Genomic DNA, 21,361 nt, shown 5'->3' on the forward strand with positions numbered 1-21,361 from the left:
GGTGCTGAAGACCTCTGTGGGTGGGTTGCTGCTGTGCAGAACATCTGCGTTTGTTTTGGAACACATTTTGAAGCAACACATATTGCAAACTGCACACAGAGAAATTAAAGAGAGGGCAAAATAGTTGCACCAGCTTTATCACAATTTAACTATTTGAAGGACATTCTTGCGCACATTAAGCGGTCTGTAACATTTTAAATTAGTCTGCAGTGTGTGTGTGATCTGTTTGCAGTGAGTTTTGCAGCTTAAGCAAGTGACTAACCTGAGCAAACTCTGTTCTGTCAAAAGTATTTTGTAAAGTGGAGAAGATAGAGCATTGGACTGGGACACAGGAGATCTAGGTTCTATTCCCACCATGGCCATTGGCCTGCTGGGTGACCTTGGGCAAGTCACTTCACCTCCTTGAGTCTCAGTTTCCCCATCTGTGAAATGGGGATAATGATACCTACCTCCTTTGTAAAGTGCTTTGAGATCTACAGATGGAAAGCGCTATATGAGCTAGGTATTAGTATTTACTGTGAAATGGTGCAAAGCCACTATTCAACCATAACAGTTCACACTGGGCATGAATGAGAGAGGAACTGAGCACCCTGCTGATTTTTGTTGGGCTTTGGAGATACTGAGCACTCAGGCTCAGACCCACTGTCGTCTAGCAAGATGCAGTTAGTAAGAGATTTTCATACATGATCTTCCAAGGCTCATTCCTATACTACCTCATCTCTCACTGATGTCATTGGATGTTGAAGTTGTCCAACACCTACCAGAGATACTCAGCACCTTGCAGAATTCTTGCCAGGTCATTCTCTATGCAGGTTTTGCAGATCTGCTAGCATGCAACTGCAGCTAATCTCTTAAGGTGTTTTGACTATTCATGGGAAAAACTGAAATATGCCTGAAAATGTCACCTTAGACATGTGCCACACTGCACACAAAGGAAGTGTAAAAACTACTCAGACAAGACATATTATATTCAAGTACTGTATCTACTTACAGTACAAACTCCCCTGGATGACATGTATTGCTTTTATTTTAAAACTGTTTTGTATGAAACAAGTAAATCCAAATATTCCTCATAACAAAAACAGAGGATAAGAAAAGGCAATTTCAAATCACATAGGTCCTCTGAACAGGTTAAATGGCCTTAGGATCCATACAATACCACCTTGAGATGCAGTGTTGTCAGAGTTCACAAACTAAACAGGCCAGGTATGAACTTGGCTGGGAATGAACAACTAAAAGCAGCTGTAGGAAGTCAATACTTGGCACTTTCCTCTCTGACGCCTCAATTCAGCAAAGCAAACTGCTTAAGTAAGTTTTAAAGTTCCATCTCATGAAGTGGGTTCTAACCTACAAAAGCTTATGCCCAAATAAATTTGTTAGTCTCTAAGCTGCCACCAGGACTCCTCATTATTTTTGCCGATACAGACTAACACAGCTACCACTCTGAGGGTATGTCTACACTACGGAATAAGGTCGAATTTATAGAAGTCGGTTTTTTAGAAATCGGTTTTATATATTCAAGTGTGTGTGTCCCCACAGAAAATGCTCTAAGTGCATTAACTCGGCGGAGTGCTTCCACAGTACCGAGGCTAGAGTCGACTTCCGGAGCGCTGCACTGTGGATAGCTATCCCACAGTTCCCGCAGTCTCCGCTGCCCATTGGAATTCTGGGTTGAGATCCCAATGCCTGATGGGGCTAAAACATTGTCGCGGGTGGTTCTGGGTACATACCGTCAGGCCCCCGTTCCCTCCCTCCCTCCGTGAAAGCAAGGGCAGACAATCGTTTCGCGCCTTTTTTCCTGAGTTACCTGTGCAGACGCCATACCACAGCAAGCATGGAGCCCGCTCAGGTAACCGTCACCCTATGACTCCTGGGTGCTGGCAGACGCGGTACAGCTTTTCTACACAGTAGCAGCAACCCCTTGTCTTGTGGCAGCAGACGGTACAGTACGACTGGTAGCCGTCATCGTCATGTCCGAGGTGCTCCTGGCCATGTCGGCTGGGAGCGCCTGGACAGACATGGGCGCAGGGACTAAATTTGGAGTGACTTGACCAGGTCATTCTCTTTAGTCCTGCAGTCAGTCCTATTGAACCGTCTTATGGTGAGCGGGCAGGCGATACGGATTGCTAGCAGTCGTACTGTACCATCTTCTGCCAGGCAGGCAAGAGATGAGGATTGCTAGCAGTCGTATTGTACCATCTTCTGCCAGGCAGGCAAGAGATGAGGATGGCTAGCAGTCGTACTGTACCATCTTCTGCCGAGCAGCCAAGAGATGTGGATGGCATGCAGTCCTTCTGCACCGTCTGCTGCCAGCCAAAGATGTAAAAGATAGATGGAGTGGATCAAAACAAGAAATAGACCAGATTTGTTTTGTACTCATTTGCTTCCCCCCCTCCCCTGTCTAGGGGACTCATTCCTCTAGGTCACACTGCAGTCACTCACAGAGAAGGTGCAGCGAGGTAAATCTAGCCATGTATCAATCAGAGGCCAGGCTAACCTCCTTGTTCCAATAAGAACAATAACTTAGGTGCACCATTTCTTATTGGAACCCTCCGTGCAGTCCTGCCTGAAATACTCCTTGATGTACAGGCACCCCCTTTGTTGATTTTAGCTCCCTGAAGCCAACCCTGTAAGCCGTGTCGTCAGTCGCCCCTCCCTCCGTCAGAGCAACAGCAGACAATCGTTCCGCGCCTTTTTTCTGTGCGGACGCCATACCAAGGCAAGCATGGAGGCCGCTCAGCTCACTTTGGCAATTAGGAACACATTAAACACCACACGCATTATCCAGCAGTATATGCAGCACCGGAACCTGGCAAAGCGATACCGGGCGAGGAGGCGACGTCAGCGCGGTCACGTGAGTGATCAGGACATGGACACAGATTTCTCTGAAAGCATGGGCCCTGCCAATGCATGCATCATGGTGCTAATGGGGCAGGTTCATGCTGTGGAACGCCGATTCTGGGCTCGGGAAACAAGCACAGACTGGTGGGACCGCATAGTGTTGCAGGTCTGGGACGATTCCCAGTGGCTGCGAAACTTTCGCATGCGTAAGGGCACTTTCATGGAACTTTTGTGACTTGCTTTCCCCTGCCCTGAAGCGCATGAATACCAAGATGAGAGCAGCCCTCACAGTTGAGAAGCGAGTGGCGATAGCCCCGTGGAAACTTGCAACGCCAGACAGCTACCGGTCAGTTGGGAATCAATTTGGAGTGGGCAAATCTACTGTGGGGGCTGCTGTGATGCAAGTAGCCCACGCAATCAAAGATCTGCTGATATCAAGAGTAGTGACCCTGGGAAATGTGCAGGTCATAGTGGATGGCTTTGCTGCAATGGGATTCCCTAACTGTGGTGGGGCCATAGACGGAACCCATATCCCTATCTTGGCACCGGAGCACCAAGCCGCCGAGTACATAAACCGCAAGGGGTACTTTTCGATAGTGCTGCAAGCTCTGGTGGATCACAAGGAACGTTTCACCAACATCAACGTGGGATGGCCAGGAAAGGTACATGACGCTTGCATCTTCAGGAACTCTGGTCTGTTTCAAAAGCTGCAGGAAGGGACTTTATTCCCAGACCAGAAAATAACTGTTGGGGATGTTGAAATGCCTATATGTATCCTTGGGGACCCAGCCTACCCCTTAATGCCATGGTTCATGAAGCCATACACAGGCAGCCTGGACAGTAGTCAGGAGCTCTTCAACTACAGGCTGAGCAAGTGCAGAATGGTGGTAGAATGTGCATTTGGACGTTTAAAGGCGCGCTGGCGCAGTTTACTGACTCGCTTAGACCTCAGCGAAACCAATATTCCCACTGTTATTACTGCTTGCTGTGTGCTCCACAATATCTGTGAGAGTAAGGGGGAGACGTTTATGGTGGGGTAGGAGGTTGAGGCAAATCGCCTGGCTGCTGGTTACGCACAGCCAGACACCAGGGTGGTTAGAAGAGCACAGGAGGGCGCGGTACGCATCAGAGAAGCTTTGAAAACCAGTTTCATGACTGGCCAGGCTACGGTGTGAAAGTTCTGTTTGTTTCTCCTTGATGAAACCCCCCGCCCCTTGGTTCACTCTACTTCCCTGTAAGCTAACCACCCGCCCCTCCTCCTGTCAATCACCGCTTGCAAAGGCAATAAAGTCATTGTTGCTTCACATTCATGCATTCTTTATTCATTCATCACACAAATAGGGGGATGACTACCAAGGTAGCCCAGGAGGGGTGGTGGAGGAGGGAAGAAAAATGCCACACAGCACTTTAAGCACAGCACTTTAAAAGTTTACAACTTTAACATTTATTGAATGACAGCCTTCTTTTTTTTGGGCAATCCTCTGTGGTGGGGTGGCTGGTTGGCCGGAGGCCCCCCCACCGCGTTCTTGGGCGTCTGGGTGTGGAGGCTATGGAACTTGGGGAGGAGGGCGGTTGGTTACTCAGGGGCTGCAGTGGCAGTCTGTGCTCCAGCTGCCTTTGCTGCAGCTCAACCATACACTGGAGCATATTGGTTTGGTCCACCAGCAGCCTCAGCATTGAATCCTGCCTCCTCTCATCACGCTGCCACCACATTTGAGCTTCAGCCCTCTCTTCAGCCCGCCACTTACTCTCTTCAGCCCGCCACTTACTCTCTTCAGCCCGCCACCTCTCCTCCCGGTCATTTTGTGCTTTCCTGCACTCTGACATTATTTGCCTCCACGCATTCGTCTGTGCTCTGTCAGTGTGGGAGGACAGCATGAGCTCGGAGAACATTTCATCGCGAGTGCGTTTTTTTTTCTTTCTAAGCTTCACTAGCCTCTGGGAAGGAGAAGATCCTGTGATCATTGAAACACATGCAGCTGGTGGAGAAAAAAAAAAGGGACAGCGGTATTTAAAAAGACATATTTTATAAAACAGTGGCTACACTCTTTCAGGGTAATCCTTGCTGTTAACATTACATACATAGCACATGTGCTTTCGTTACAAGGTCGCATTTTGCCTCCCCCCACCGCGTGGCTACTCCCTCAACCTTCCCCCCTCCCTGTGGCTAACAGCGGGGAACATTTCTGTTTAGCCACAGGCAAACAGCCCAGCAGGAACGGGCTCCTCTGAGTGTCCCCTGAAGAAAAGCACTCTATTTCAACCAGGTGACCATGAATTATATCTCACTCTCCTGAGGATAACACAGAGAGATAAAGAACGGATGTTGTTTGAATGCCAGCAAACATACACTGCAATGCTTAGTTCTACAATGATTCCCAAGTACGTGTTACTGGCCTGGAGTGGTAAAGTGTCCTACTATGAAGGACGCAATAAGGCTGCCCTCCCCAGAAACCTTTTGCAAAGGCTTTAGGAGTACATCTAGGAGAACCGCGAATGCCAGGGCAAAGTAAACCTTTCACATGCTTGCTTTTAAACCATGTATAGTATTTTAAAAGGTACACTCACCAGAGGTCCCTTCTCCGCCTGCTGGGTCCAGGAGGCAGCCTTGGGTGGGTTCGGGGGGTACTGGCTCCAGGTCCAGGGTGAGAAACAGTTCCTGGCTGTCGGGAAAACCGGTTTCTCCGCTTGCTTGCTGTGAGCTATCTACAACCTCATCATCATCATCATCTTCTTCTTCGTCCCCAAAACCTGCTTCCGTATTGCTTCCATCTCCATTGAAGGAGTCAAACAACACGGCTGGGGTAGTGGTGGCTGAACCCCCTAAAATGGCATGCAGCTCATCATAGAAACGGCATGTTTGGGGCTCTGACCTGGAGCGGCCGTTCGCCTCTCTGGTTTTCTGGTAGGCTTGCCTCAGCTCCTTCAGTTTCACGCGGCACTGCTTCGGGTCCTTGTTATGGCCTCTGTCCTTCATGCCCTGGGAGATTTTGACAAAGGTTTTGGCATTTCGAAAACTGGAACGGAGTTCTGATAGCACGGATTCCTCTCCCAAACAGCGATCAGATCCCGTACCTCCCGTTCGGTCCATGCTGGAGCTCTTTTGCGATTCTGGGACTCCATCATGGTCACCTGTGCTGATGAGTTCTGCATGGTCACCTGCAGCTTGCCACGCTGGCCAAACAGGAAATGAGATTCAAAAGTTCGCGGTTCTTTTCCTGTCTACCTGGCCAGTGCATCTGAGTTGAGAGTGCTGTCCAGAGCGGTCACAGTGGAGCACTCTGGGATAGCTCCCGGAGGCCAATACCATCGAATTGTGTCCACAGTACCCCAAATTCGAGCCGGCCACGTCGATTTAAGCGCTAATCCACTTGTCAGGGGTGGAGTAAGGAAATCGATTTTAAGAGCCCTTTAAGTCGAAATAAAGGGCTTCATTGTGTGGACGGGTGCAGGTTTACATCGATTTAACGCTGCTAAATTCGACCTAAAGTCCTAGTGTAGACCAGGGCTGAAAACTGAAGTCAGGGACACTTCGCACATGCTTAAATACTTTGAGAATCAGGGGCCAGGGTCTGAGTTAGTAATGTACCTGTGGCCCACCATAGTGTTAGGGGCACCGCTTTGTTGTGACATTTTATGATTGTTTAAAAAAAAAAAATCTTACAAATTTTGCTCTGAGAATATCGGCAACCACTTGGCCAAATTCCTAGTTTGCTTCCCTAAATTCAGTCTGCAGCCCTGATTGGAGAAGTTATTCTTCACTTTCTGCCATACATGGCTTCACAGAGTTTCTGTGCACTGTTAAATAAAAATTTAGTGCCAGAGGTGAATCTATGTACGTACAATCCTATTTTTCCACAAGGCTTCAGGCATCCAAATTTGTGGAAAATGAGTGGTTTCGAAAAGCAGGATGCAATGCAAGACTCACTTTGCTGCTAAAGGATGCAGGTGCCTTGTGATTACCTGCAGATCAGATATCACTCGTCTGGACATATTTTGTACATCCTTTTGATAAATATGTAAGCTACTAGGATGAGAGGTAGTATATAATGCTACAGAGCAGTGGTTCTCAAACTTTTGTACTGGTGACCCCTTTCACATAGCAAGCACCATTTAACACCATTATAAATGCTGGAGGCAAAGTGGGGTTTGGGGTGGAGGCTGACAGCTCGCAACCCTCCAGATAATAACCTCATGACCCCTTGAGGGGTCCCGACCCCCAGTTTGAGAACCCCTGCTATAGAGGCTCGATATATGCACAGCTGGCTCAGATGCAGGTGCTCAGCTACAACCATACTATTTAGCAGGGTTTTTGCCTAGTTTACCTGTGCAGGGTGGACTTTGTGGGAGACAGCCCTCTCTAGACAGACTAGCTGAAGAACATAACATAAGAACAGCCATACTGGGTCAGACCAAAGATTCATCAATCTCTGTATCCTGTCTTCCGACAATGGCTAATGCCAGGTGTCTCAAAGGGAACGAACAGAGCAGGTAATAATCAAGTGATCCATTGAGACTAGGACACCATTCCTGCCCATCCTGGCTAGTCCCACAATTATTTATTATTATTTGTATTATGCCTAGATGCCCCAGTCATGGTCCAGGACCCCTTTGTGTTAAGTGCTGTACAAAACACAGAGCAAAAAGACAGTCTCTGCCCCAAACAGCTTATAAGATATTTTTGATCAAAGAACTGAATACTCCATGTCCACTATGGCCAGAGAAACTATGCTAGAAACCACCTAACAACACCCACGTTTAAAAAGAGTTGTGAATATATACACCTGCACGGAGAGGGTCCTCCATAAGTGAGTTTTATTAGTAGGCTTCCAATCAAATGGATTTGTTCCATGGCAGGGACAGTTTTTGAATACGGATACTCATAGAAAGAGAAAAAATTTAGAGAGAAATATTATTTCTTTTTTAAAATGATGCCTATCCTGTGCCAATGTGTGCTTTCCAGACACATGCTCAGCAGGGCTGTGCAACCCTGGGGAAGTCAATGGGAGCTGTGGGTGCTACCATCTTTGAAATTCAGTTCTAAGATTTACAAGGGCTCTAGTTCTCATCAGATGACACTCTGGAAAGTCAGTCTGTGTTCAAATACAATAAGTGAACCGATCTTTAATTCTGCCCTCTGTAAGGGAACGCCAAATGACCGTAGTAAAATTAAACATAAAAAAACAAACAAGAAAAAGAATCAGCTATTTTGTTGCCAGCAGTAAATATTGCATCTCTGGCACGGCATGAGAAACACTCATCAGTACTGTCAGCCTCTGCACTGCACTCTCAGAGATGAATCACCAACATCTTGTGGACATTCTTTATTCTAGGTGGGTGCCAGCTGAGCAGTCAACATCATGATTTCAATTGTAAAAGACTCCATAACTCTCAGACCTGCAGGCAGTGCCACTCAAGCATTAAGCAGCAAAACCTATGCTGATTTCCTCCCCTCTTTTAGATCAAGAACCACATTCCCAGAATTTTTCTGCCTCTGACCTTCCCATTATCAGTACATTTTCCACACATACCCCCACCACCCCAAAAGCTTCATTTGAAAAAGGCATTGCAGACCCATCTGCTGAGCAGGAATGTTAATGGATCACACCCCCTAGCCAGAATCATTGTTCAAAATTCAACAAATCCCCCCCCCCTTCCCATCTCCATATTAGCTATGTCTTCAGCTTTTAGGAATGCTTTAACCCTCAGTCCAAATGCACACTCTTCTCATTTGTTATAGTGGCTCTACAGAACCGCAAGATCTTGGCTGTGCCATTAGGGAGGGTTTCCCAGCTAGAATGAGGCTCACTTCCTCTCTGGCTATTGCTAAATTAGCCCTAGCAGCTATCCCTGGAGTTCTTCAGAAGCAGTTGTGTGAGGAAATGTTTGCCTTAGGACCCAGATCAGGTATCCACCCATCCTACTCTCTTTCATTATTATAACAACTCCTCACTCTTGCACAGCTCTTTTCATCAGTGGATTCAAAGCGCTTCACAATCTCTAATGCGTTCTCACAACACCCCACTGAGGTAGGGAAGTGCTATTACCCTCATATTACATATGTCACACTCTGTGCTATGTAGTCATTATGCTCAATATATTTTTTAAGAGCAATGTATAATAAACCTTTCCAGACAAGTGCAGTATAATACAAATTGGCTTGCTTGAGGGGTGGGGGGGTGCTTCCATTCCTGGCTATTTAAAATGGGAACACAAATGGACAGGGTCCCTGCACTGTTTGCCTGACTCTGTGAGCACATGCACCTTGGAGCAGGGGGATTATCACTGGCTAACAGAGAAACTATTCGGGGGAGCCCTGCTGGGAGTTCACCCCTGGTTAGGTTATACTTAGACCTGACAGCATGTCACTGAGTAGTGGGGGCACGTAGTAGGGAGGCGGTGTGGAGTGGCAGCATTTGTCAGTGTGGTGAGGGCAGAAACAGGAGTATGTGATCAGAAGGGTAAGTGCAATAGGGCATAAGGGGGACATCTAACAGGATGGCAGGTTTCTTCTGTCAGTAGACACTGGAACCCTGCATAAAAACACTGCGTAAATTCTGCTGTTGTGACAGGTGCTTGACTGGGAATATATGGAAAGTAGAAGCAGCTTTGGAGAGAGAGAGAGAGAGAGAGAGAGAGAGAGAGAGAGAGAGAGCGAGCGAGCACGAGCTAGGAAACAGGTTCTGGAGGGAGACCCAAGAGACAGCCAGGCTTAGAGAGAAAGTTTAGGGTCAGGTCTATGTTGCATTGTTATTTTTTGAATTCCCAGTAATCTCAAAGCCAGAACAGGGGTGAGTTTGGACACTAATTCAGGGTCTGTGCACTCTGTCGAGGAAGGGATAGGGACGCAGTCCATTCACAGGGAACAATCAGAAATAAAAACAATGCAAATGAAAACTGAGGAGGAAGGTGAAGATTATAACTAATCATGATTCATTTACTCAGTGCTAGCACCCAAACTAAATTGTTTGTAGAGCTGTAAAATAAGTCCAGTTTCTTTACTGAGCCTTTGAAATGCTAATTGACGTAGTTGGTATCATCATCTCTGCTAGCAGTACCTGAATTACTCTCCGAAGTCATAAAGGAGCATTACTGTTATTACCCACCCTCATGAATATTTACTGATCTTTAAAAATATATATATTCCATCTGGACTAGGGTGTAATTCAACTTTGATATAATCTATCTGAATAACTTCTCTCCACACAGACAAACCACTTAATACTTATTACAGCTAAATCAAGGAGACACAAATCACTCTTCCTTGTTTTAACTAAATGGCCTTAGAGGAGTGGGGAATTACCTAGTTGTTGAAGAAGGCATTTAACACACAAATTAGAAACTGTTTTACAATAAATTTCTCTGTGTCTGGAACACAGAACAATGTCACACACAGAGATGTTTGCAGACGCTAGGGCATTTCATTTCCCCATTTGAGATTTCAGAGAAAGCTGGATGATGGGCAAATAAGATGAACCACTCATATATTTTGACAGTTGTAACCATCATGGTTTATTTCCCTGTACATCATTTCTCAAATCTGAGAGAATGTGGGGCACAAGCTTTCAATGGAACTACAAGTTTAATATCAAGCACCATTTGTATAAGAAATCTTTAGAACATTGTCTCCATAGCAGACTGATTTTATAAAGTAGATTGTATGGATTTTGATTAAAACAGAGGAAAATATTAATGTAGCTGTCTACAAGAACAGAAAGAAGTGGAACATCAATTGAGAGCTGAAATGGTACAAATACATTGAATTACACATGATTTAATTTAGCAAAACCATATCAACCACTCAAACAGACAGAGTGATACTGCATAGGGGTAATAATTAGTTGGGATTTTTGCTATATTCTATGGAAGTTTGGACTAATTTCTCTGATATGATATACAGCTCCCAAAGGGAAGAGGTGAAAGACCTAACACTTGGCTCGGAGCAAGCAGACCTAGTTGTGACTAAACTCTATGCAATGTATTACAGGAAACAATCTTGCACGAGCAGAGAGATCAACTAGATGGGACGATGCAGGGTTTTTCCATTGTATTATTTCTGTGTCTTGTATATTTCAAATAGTGGGCCACATGTGATCCCTACTGTTGTGCTGTACAGAAGTGGCAGATTAGGCTACAAATCTACTGCATGGTTTCCACAAACACCCCTCTCCACTGTCTGCACTTGGAAGATGCTCCACAGATTTAGGGAGGTGAAGGGGGAGATTTACCCTCCATTGGGTTCTCTCGCTATGGGCCATTTTCACTCAGTGAGGCACAGGAGACTTAATCATGGCAAGATGCATCAACATTTCCTCCCTCAGTGTACTGCAATGTCTATTTTCTCCCCCACAAAAAGTAGCTTTCCCCCTGCAGTGCTGGCTGCCCTGAAACTCAAATCATAGGAAAGGAGAACACAGAAAGGTAGTATAAGTTCTGACACAGTTAACTGTCTGCTACCCTATTTTTCTTCCCTGTGCACAGATGCTGACATCTTCCTTTCCATTCCACTGCGCATTGACCTTTCCATTAAACTGGGTATCATGCAAAGACCCTCAACCTGTGCTAAATAAAACAATTTGCCAGCACTAGAGCTGCTTGTCAGTAGTCTTGTTATCAGACTTCGACTCCTCAGCACAATATATCAGACTCTCACGGCTCCACGGGGTTTTATTTATTGACACTGACGATGAGGATGACAAGCAGGCTGAAATATGGGCCCGCAATCTGTCTTGTAACAAGGTTGATTTATCAAGGCGGTGTGATTCTTTCACAGAGAAACCAGAAAACAGGTCAAACCAGCATCGTTTCTTATTTCACTATGAAAGTGAATCTCTGAGAGGAAATCAGGCAGACCTGTAACCTTCACTTTCCCTATGCAACCCCAAACCCTCCTGCTGCTTCTAGCAGACCCCAACTTCCCTTGCCTTATCCAGTGCTGGTGTGCGTAGATATGTCTTCACTGCAGAGTTAATTTGGGTGATCCGCACAAAGGTTAGCTTAGCCCAGGTGTTAACAACCACCTACCCTACCCGAGTTGCTGCATCCTCATTGGTGTCACTGGGACTTCTGGAGGCATATCCCATGGTTCTTTGTGCTGAATGAAGCTGAGCCACTCTCTAATTCTTTCCCAGTGAACTGGCTGTCCTTTTGGGCACATGGTGGGAAGCTGTAGGAGGGCATTGGAGGACTATCACATTCAAGTGTTTTAGCCTGCGTCCTCATTGTATAGTGGGCAGCTTACCAACCTGAACAAAAGAGGCACCTGAGCTCTGGGCCAGCCAGCCTGGGTTGAAAGCAACACTAAACTCAGGTGAGGCAGCTTTTGTGTGTGGACAGGAGGGGGGTTGAGGCAACACTCCGGTAAGAACCCGAGTTAACCCTGCAGGGAAGTCAGACCTTGTGTGTTTCAGGGGAGGGGTGAAAAAGCTCTCTGACCTGCAACTTCTACCTCCACCATCAAGTCTTTGAGGGAGTCAAGCTGGCCCCCTGCACCAATCCAGAATCTGGTCCCCAACAGGAGCGTAGGCCTGTAGAGTGAGGCCTGGCAATTTTGAGGCACGCTGAGATTCATGTTAAGCTCAGTTATTGAATATGTTTAAAATGTAATTTAAAAAAATATCAGACAACCATTTTGTCTTGAATCTCAGGAAAATCACATGTCAAACAAGCTGCCAATTGTACATGGAAACAAGCTCACGCTGCTGCAAAAGATTGCTTAAGCAGGACCGTGCATGTGCTACTGGAACTACTTAATTAATGTTTCCAAGTGAGTCTCTAAATACTGGTTCTGAAGTTTTACAAGACTGCTAATTCCTGCCTTGGTTCCAGTTCATTAGACCTGTCTAAAAGCTTAGCAGCCTCAGGTCAGTCTGTACGAGTCTGATAAGGCCTCCCTTGTGCTTTTACCCTCACTGCTGTAGCTTCCAGAAATGACATCTTCTTCAAGCATAGCAAAATATCTTCCCCACTATGACTGTCAACAGGAGCTCAAGAGCTTCTGATACCTTATCAGGCTTTCATTAGGAAGAAACTGATAGAAGAAAAAATATCATGTAGCAAAGAGAATGCTGGCTCATCCCTTTAAAAAGTAGCTTCTGAATTTTCTTTCTTGGTAGGGTGATCTTTCTATTACACTCCTAAACTTCTCTGTTCCTAGGGCAACCTTTGTTCCTATTCCGCAAAGGATACAGCAAAGCAAATCACTTGTGGCAAAGCGTGTATAACTCGGTTACTCCACAAGTCCTATTTAATGGGCAAAGTAAATAAAGAGAACTGAAGGAGGAGGAAAAAGAACAGAGTTATTGATAAAATCTTACTAAATGTTGATGCTGATGTATAGCCAGAGTCCACCATTATTTATCCAGTTATTTTCCAGATTGCACTACTGCACCTAGCATAACGCAATCTATTTTCCTAGCACTAGGATTGTGCTCAGGGCAGCACACTTGGTCCAGAGGAGTGACACTGTAACTGTCCCACCCTACTATTTATGCTAAAAGCATCAGCAAAGTATCATCCTGATACTTTGAAGAGAGAATGGACAGAATCTTTTTTTATAGTGCTCTTACTACCTAAGGTAGTCAGCAAACGACAGACTGTTCCACTAATGTTCCTCAAGGTGGACAGGTAGGTATAGCAAAGCTTGTTATGAAGCAGTTACCAGGGGATTAATCCAGTATGAGTTACTTAAAGGTTTTCCAATATATGAAATTAGCCCCTGGTCTGTTGCCTGGAAAGTCAGATAATGCACATAATTCCTCCTGTATCTGCCCCCACCATCTCTACCACAGATTACGCTCGATCATTAAGGGAAAGTTAGGAGATGCTGCAATTTAGGAGGGATTAATCCAACTAGGCATGACATGAAGTCTACAACCTCAAAGCAATCTCTGGGGATAAAACCATTACGACAGATCCTTAATGTTATTTGACAGTAGTTTTTGACATCGCTTACCTAGACATTGACACAGATTTGTTCCATGATATTATTTTTCTTTGTCAAGATGCACTTGGTATCCATATCTCTGAACATGAGCAGGGAAGAGTATTTTGCTTCCCACATCCTTAGCTACCCATAAGAGAAATGCCCTCGTATGCCTGAAACTGCTTAGAATGGTCTTCCAATGCCTGCTCTTGTCCACAAGGGAGACTAGCACAGACATGAACTATTAAGCACCAGAAAAACAGACCCTCCCTTGTTCTTCCAGGTTTCCTGAGGGTGTGATGGGGAAGGAACATGATTATTTTCCTTCCTGTTACATTTTTCATACCCACACAGATCTAACGCTTCAAAGCGACTTTGAAGGCACTCATCATAAGCAAAGGCCTCATGTTCAGCCTTGTGGACTGCGCTTTAAATCCTGACTTCTGGTGATGTCCTGAGACGAAATGGGGATAATTTTTCAAGAGGTCCAGCCTTGGGCATCTTTAACAAGTGAACTTTCAAAGAGAAGTCTATATACTATGTAACTCAAGGGACGGATTAAAATAAAAGTACAGCAGCAATATTAATTCCCGTACATATGGGACCAGAACCTAGGGTTGCCAACTTTCTAATTGCTGAAAACCAAACAGCCTTGCCCCACCCCCGCTCACTCCTCTCCCTCCGTTGCTCACTCTCCACCACCCCCATTGCTCACTCTCTTGGGGCTCACCTGCAGAGCCAGGTTGGGAGGAGCTGACGAGGAGGCTGCCCAATCGGGGCACAGCGGGACATGGCAGGGGTCGGCCCCTGGAGCAAGAGGGCAGAGTGGGAAGGGGTCAGTCCTCGTAGCGAGGGGCCAGTGCAATTGGAGGGGATCCCTCCCTCTCCCCAAATCCCTGGGCAGCAGCACCTACCTCTTAAATCCCAGTCCAGAAGCCACCCATTGCTCTCTGGCAGGTGTCAGCAGCTGAGCAGAGAGCAGCTTCTTCATTGGGCTCCAGCCGCAGCTGCTGCCCTTCCCACCCCCAAGTGGCAGAAGCCAGTTACTGAAGCCAACCGGACTTTTAGCATCCAGTCTGACCAGACGCTGCCAATTTCCCTTTCTGAATGGACACTCCAGTCAAAAACCGGATACCTGGCAACCTTAGAGCCCAAGTTTGTGTAAACTTGATATCCACTTCAATGGAACAATACTGATTTACACCAACTGCGGAGCTGTTCTACCACTTGTACTGAAAAGTGAACTTTAACAGGCAGCGGGTCAACTCAGGATAAAAATCACACATCAGAGTGCCATCATGTTTGCCATATCTACACAATAATGTTGTAGAACCCCAGAAATATTTTTTATTATTATTACTATTTTACACATATTGTCATGTCAACTAGATTTGCAGAAGACCAGATTGGCCTGTCAGTACCAAGGCTATCTTAGAAATATCTAACAGTTTGCAATGTCCAGGCCAAGTTCATGCAGGTTTTTTTTTTTCCAGCAGAGCTAAGAATCAGCACTTTTCCTGCGTGTTAAATTGTTGATTGCTGTTTAATATGCATAAGGAAAATAAGATGATGCAACAGCTGGGAGAATGAAAGAGGAATTTAAAACTTTGTAATAGCTCCATAGGCAGTGGGTGAGGCTAGTCCCTTGGCCTATATACCTGCTGCCCATGAATAGCTGAAATTCCATGTTGTTATAAACCTACAAGAAAAAGACTGAAACGTGAAAATGAATAAAGATGGCAAATTGGAGGTTTTGATCCTGCAGGGCTCTGCTCCTGAGCCAGACCTTGCATTCAGCAGTACAGGCACCTCCCAGGTCTCCAGATTTACTACAGAGTGAAGAAATAGTTCACTGATCAACACAGAAGCAATGTATTAAGTGACCAACATAATCGTCCTTATCCTATATCTCCATGCTATCGTACAGATGGAGGAGCGCTCACCAAGCGTCATACAGCCTGAGAGGTACCTTCTCCGGGTATCTAATTTTAGATACGCAGAATTAAATCCCCTGCTTTCGATAGCTTTATGTATCATGCTACTTTTCATTGGCATGTTTAACACTTATTACACAACAAAGAGCCCGAGACCCTTCATTTCACGCTATGATACAAAGGGCCAGATGTTCCAGATGTTCTACTGACTTTGGTTTCATCAACAGGGAAGGACACAGGTGAACAGAAAGTTCCGTCAGCAGCTTGCATTCAAGGAGCAGCGCAGTAAGTTGCTCAGAGACTAATGGGATTGGGCAGCTTTACTGATTAGGAAAAGGTTAAAATGACCTGCTGGGCACCCTCAGCTATTTAAGCCTCTTTTCCTTCCTCATGCTGCTTTAATCTTGGTAACATGGTCACGTGACCCAGCAGAAAACTGAAGCCGATTAGTGGCTTTCCACTGGCTACAAACGGTCAAAACATTGGATATGGTGTGAATACTTCAGGAAGAGGATAGTGCCAGGCTTTGTGCCCTCTTGTTGAGCACATCTGGCTGTACATTGCATCCACTTTTCTAGAAATCGCCACGAATGGATTCCCAGAGGGAAAATCCTACAAAAGGACAAACTTTCTCCTCATTTTTACCCAAGTAAATCCAGTCACCATTTCCCCACATTCTCCCCATCAAAATCCCCCCCAGTTCTGTTCTTTAACAACCCAAACTACCAGCATCTTTTGTCATGGTCTCCATCATTCCAGACAAGGACAGGATAGGATTCCCTTTGTATGGAGTCTACCTGCTGTAGACAACAGATCCAATTACTAGATAAATGACACACTCCTCTAGGAATCCAGGACTAGAGGCCTGCTCCTTCAGCTCAGAAAACACAGACCTCTTCCTCTTGAGCTAAAGGAACACTCCCTTGGCTAGTACTAGTAGCTTCTTATCCTCCGTGTGGGCCAGCTACTAAAGGATGTCTTCCTTGTACTTGCACATAGCCAGTGCATTACACCTGTAGCCCTGTGTCAAGCTGGATCTAAAATTCCATGCCAATGCCTCTGGATTCTGCATTTTCCTGGTGCATGCAGCAAGACCTTCACTAGCTTCATTTAAATTACAGAAATTGAGCTTTTTAAGGAACTGAATATGAAACTCATTAATACAATGCATACAGCAGCCCTGTGTAACTGATTATGATACAAGGTTCAGGTTATTTTACAATGTCTACTATCTTTGGTTTTTATTCTATCACAAATTTTTATACTGACAACGTATAACTGCATTGTACTTTTCAGAAGGAAGCTGGAGGGTCTGACAGTTAGATAAAGGATTGTTTGGGCACCTGGAAAGAAATGGAACACAATGTAGGATTGTGGGATAAGCACACTAATTCGATGTTTCCAATAAAACAGTCATGTATATAATATAGATATTTAAATAAACAGCATTAGGACTTAGGAAGAAAACACTGCATTGGTTACACTCCATTCAATTTTTAAGGTTATCTTCACAACCATACGGTCGGATACGTACATATACACATCTATAATGACAGCCTAGATTCATAGAATATCAGGGTTGGAAGGGACCTCAGGAGGTCATCTAGTCCAACCCCCTGCTCAAAGCAGGACCAATCCCCAATTTTTGCCCTGATCCCTAAATAGCTCCCTCAAGGATTGAACTCACAACCCTGGGTTTAACAGGCCAATGCTCAAATCATTGAGCTATCCCTCCCCACACCTGTACACCTGAAAAAGAGCTCTGTGGAGTTCAAAAGCTTGTCTCTTTCACCTCCCACAAAAATAACCTTGCTTAGCTGTAGAACATTCCAAGACGATAAAAAAGAAGCTGCAAACAGTGAGTGTCTGATAATGCACCACTGAAACCCATAAGATTTTTAACATTGACTTAAATGAGAGCAGGATCAGACCCTGGGTGTTTCCTCCCTCTGCTCAAGAAGAATGAGCTTGGCTCCACTACAGCCCATAGAGAGCATGCTGCCATTCAGTGCCCTAACCCTTCCCATTCTGTCCTAGTTCACTGCAATAAACAGCGATTTCTTCCTGGATTGCCTAATATTCCAAATAAGCAAGCATTTTAGTGCTTTCTGTCCAGGAGACACTTTGTAGGAGCTGAGACTGGGAGTCAGGTCAGCTTTATAAATGTACAAGTTTGGTCTCTTTCTTCCACCTTTCCCCAGGCAGAGTCCAATCACAGATGTAAAAACAGGTAAGTTTTAATGTGCTTCAGCAGGTCGTTAGTCCTTGCTCTTTAACAGCCGTGATAGCACTGGTATCCATGCATCCCTGGAGTCTGAGCTACTTGATCTTCTTGGATCAAAACTCATGTTAGAATACTTTTAGGTCTCCCAGTCTGTGTGCCAGACTTTTCTCTTAGCTACACCTTGCAAGTCCCCTGAAGTCAGCAGAATTGAACCAGTGTAACTGAGAGAACTTGCCCCGACGTCTTCATTCTTGGAGTGCATATGTTATTCCTCTTACTACTTTCAGCAGGTGTTAAGAGGTAATCCAGGCAGTGAGGAACTCTGACTTGGGACCTTATTCCACTGTGAAAATACTTCCCACTGAAGCCCTTTATGCTGATTAGAGCTAGTCAAAATGTTCACAAGATTTGAAATCACACAAATTTGTGAGATGGGGGGGGTTGATACTAATTCAAAAGGTGGATCATGTTCAATGAAAGGTTTGCTGAAGTTCGTCAAATCTTTACGTCAATTTTTGCCCACTAATGATTTTTGCATCAAAATTGTGCAAAATACGTGGGTTTGAAGCAAACCTCAGTAATAGTTTCAACTGAATTTTCCTTTGAGATTTTAGGTGGGTTCCCACCCACATAAACTGAACCAGGAGAAAATGTTTACATGACAGCCTGCAAAACAACACTACCAATTTCACATGTTCCTAATTAAAATATTAGCACTGTTCATAATTTTGGACTGAAGTCCCCACTGTTAATTTGATCTCATTCTTTAAAGGGATTCTGCTTACAAACTAATTGCAGAGCCAGCAACTGGGACAGGTTATACAGAAATTCTTGGGTTAATAAAATTGTTTTCACTGACAACCTTTGTAGATAGAAACAAACACATTTTGTTAAAACAAAACGGACCATAAACATTTTAAAATTAAAAATACAGAAAACCTAGGATCTTTGCCATAGTTCTGGTCTTTCTTTTTAGAAGCCCAAGTGATAACTTTTCCAGGCACTGAAAAGATATTCCTGATTATAACGCTTCTCCCTCCTCTGTTTGAGAAGATTCTTCTGGACAATAGTCTCTGCAAGCTGGGGTGAAGACTGCATAATTTACTGCTCAGCACAAAGGAAAGCAGCTTCCCCCCAGTGTGGTCTTTCACAGTTGTGAATCCAAGTTGCATGGTAATTAAAACTCAAAAATCCTCTTCCATCAACTCAAGAGAGAAATTCAAATTTAATTTCCAGTACTTAAATACCTCCCCCCGGAGCTCACTGAGCCTCCTATTAAAAAATCTCAGACATTCAAATGATGCCCTTTTCAGTACCGGCAGGAAAAAACGTAATTGGTAGCAAGCAAAACTAATGATTGGGTTAATGAAATATAGGCTCTATTGACTCAGGACACTCAACTGAATCTGTTCCTGATCAGGGTAAACTATCCTCCCCCATCCCCCTTTCCTTTGTCTGCTGCATACTACCAGGCCTAAAACAGAAACTCATTCAAGAGTGATGCCTCCGTTAGAAATGGCAGGAATCAGATCAAAGTCCCTCTAGCTAGAGGCCACAAGTGTTTACAGCCCTTCAAATGGAGAGCATAGCCTCTGCACACTCAGTGTTTTTTATTCCACACAGCACCAGTTATATTTGCATGGTAGAAGAGCAGGTTATTGGCGTAGGCTGGAAAAGTTGGCAGCAAAAAGGAAGAAGCGGAAAGAGGGTTGGATGGTACAAATCATTTTGGGGCTTAATTATAAAAAGCAAAACAAAGTGTAGACAGAACTTTCAAAGATCAAGGTCAAAGTCTTGCAGGATGGCTCGGCTTCATCTGTATGGGTTAGAAAGTGACAAAAGACCTGTCTTCCAGCTCAACTCCCTGCCCATGCAGGATTATTCCCTTCCATATATCCTGAGATGTTTATGTCCACTCTAGTTTTAATGGCACAGGGCACTTCCCTAGTGGGGCTATTGTACAGCTCCATACTTCTCACGGTCAGGATGTTCTTTCTGATGATAATCAACCTAAAGTTTCCTTTTGTTAGTTTGATCCATTCCTCCATTTGTGCCCCCATCCACCCTCATCCCCATACTGTCCCACCATCAAGAATTCTATTCTTTCCTTAGCATTAACACCCTTCAACCATTTGTAGAATGATGCCCCCATTTTGTCCTCTCTTAGGCCTGATCTACACTACAGAGTTAGATGGACGAAACTCTGTAGTGTCTACACTACAATGGTGCTCCCGCCGACGTAAGTGGCCCACTACATCGACTTGATAACGCCATCTCTGCGAGAGGCATATTGCTTACGTCGATGTAGTCAGGGTGACGCAGTGTCCACGTAGACCCTGCATTACTTACATCACCTGTTAGTTGTCAGCTAGAGCCCCCCAACCCAGCTCTGACAGCCCACACTATCAGCCAGGCATGGGGATCACAGCTGCCCCCTCCTTCTGGTCCTGACAGACCGAGCTGTCAATGCTGGGACGGGGGGCCCAGCTGTGAGCCCGGTGCCTGATTGACACTTGGGCTGTCAGCACCAGAGAGGGAGGGGCCCCAGCTGTGAGCCCCATGCTCAACTGAGAGCTCAGGCTGTCAGTGCCAGGGCAGGGGGGCGGGCAGCTGTGAGCCCCGCTCTCGGCTGACACTTGGCTATCAGCCCCAGGGCAGGGGGCTTCAGCTGTCAGTGCCCCCACAATGCCCCACTTCAGTCAGTGGAAGTGCTTCTGATGAGGACATGGCACCACCAACAGAAGGAGCATAGGGTGGACATGAACCACCCCTTTAACTTCTGCGGTGGCTGTACATCAATGTAACTTACGTTGACTTAATTTTGTAGTGTAGACAAGCCTTTAGACATGTTAATACAGAGTTTTCGTTTTCAATCTTTCCTCATCACTCAGTCCCCTGATCATTTTTGTTGCTCTTCCCTGAATTCTTTCCAACTTGTCAGGCTTTTTATTGCAGCCTGGTGCCCTAAATTGAATGCACCCATTCCAGGTATACTTATAACAGAGGGAACATAAGCAGAAAGCAGCTAAAGCAATTCCTCCAGGCTTTTCCAAGCTGTTTGTCCCCATTAATTTGGCATATACTTGCCAGGTGTAACATAGCAGAGATGTTAAAACCTCAGAAAAGGCATTGGCTCATTTAGGCGGAGTTGAGAGTAATTGTCCAATTATACGCAGCATTTACGTACTGTGTAGGATGCAAGCAAGTCTCACAACTCCACTAACAATACAATGAAGTGTTAGCCAAGATGATTAGAGAGCATAAGTTCCTGCCAAGAGCTTTGTTCAAAGGAATGTAACCTCCGAAGTTCATTGCTCCAGCAAGGAGAGCGCCACATTCAGCAATGTTAACGTCGGAGAAAGGCTTCAGGGGAGATCTCTGATCCAAGGACATGGAGTCTGGCTATGCTGCAGGAGTGGTACACTGGGGTCCCATAGG

At 45.2% G+C, this 21,361-nt stretch overlaps 1 protein-coding gene across 3 annotated transcripts in view; it reads right to left on the bottom strand.

Annotated features, from left to right (window-relative positions):
• CCDC85C (coiled-coil domain containing 85C) overlaps nucleotides 1–21,361 on the bottom strand; it is a 165,556-nt gene that overhangs the window by 62,079 nt on the left and 82,116 nt on the right. The window lies entirely within an intron of this gene.

The sequence above is a fragment of the Caretta caretta genome, chromosome 6 (assembly GCF_965140235.1).
Source record: "Caretta caretta isolate rCarCar2 chromosome 6, rCarCar1.hap1, whole genome shotgun sequence".
NCBI lineage: Eukaryota > Metazoa > Chordata > Testudines > Cheloniidae > Caretta > Caretta caretta.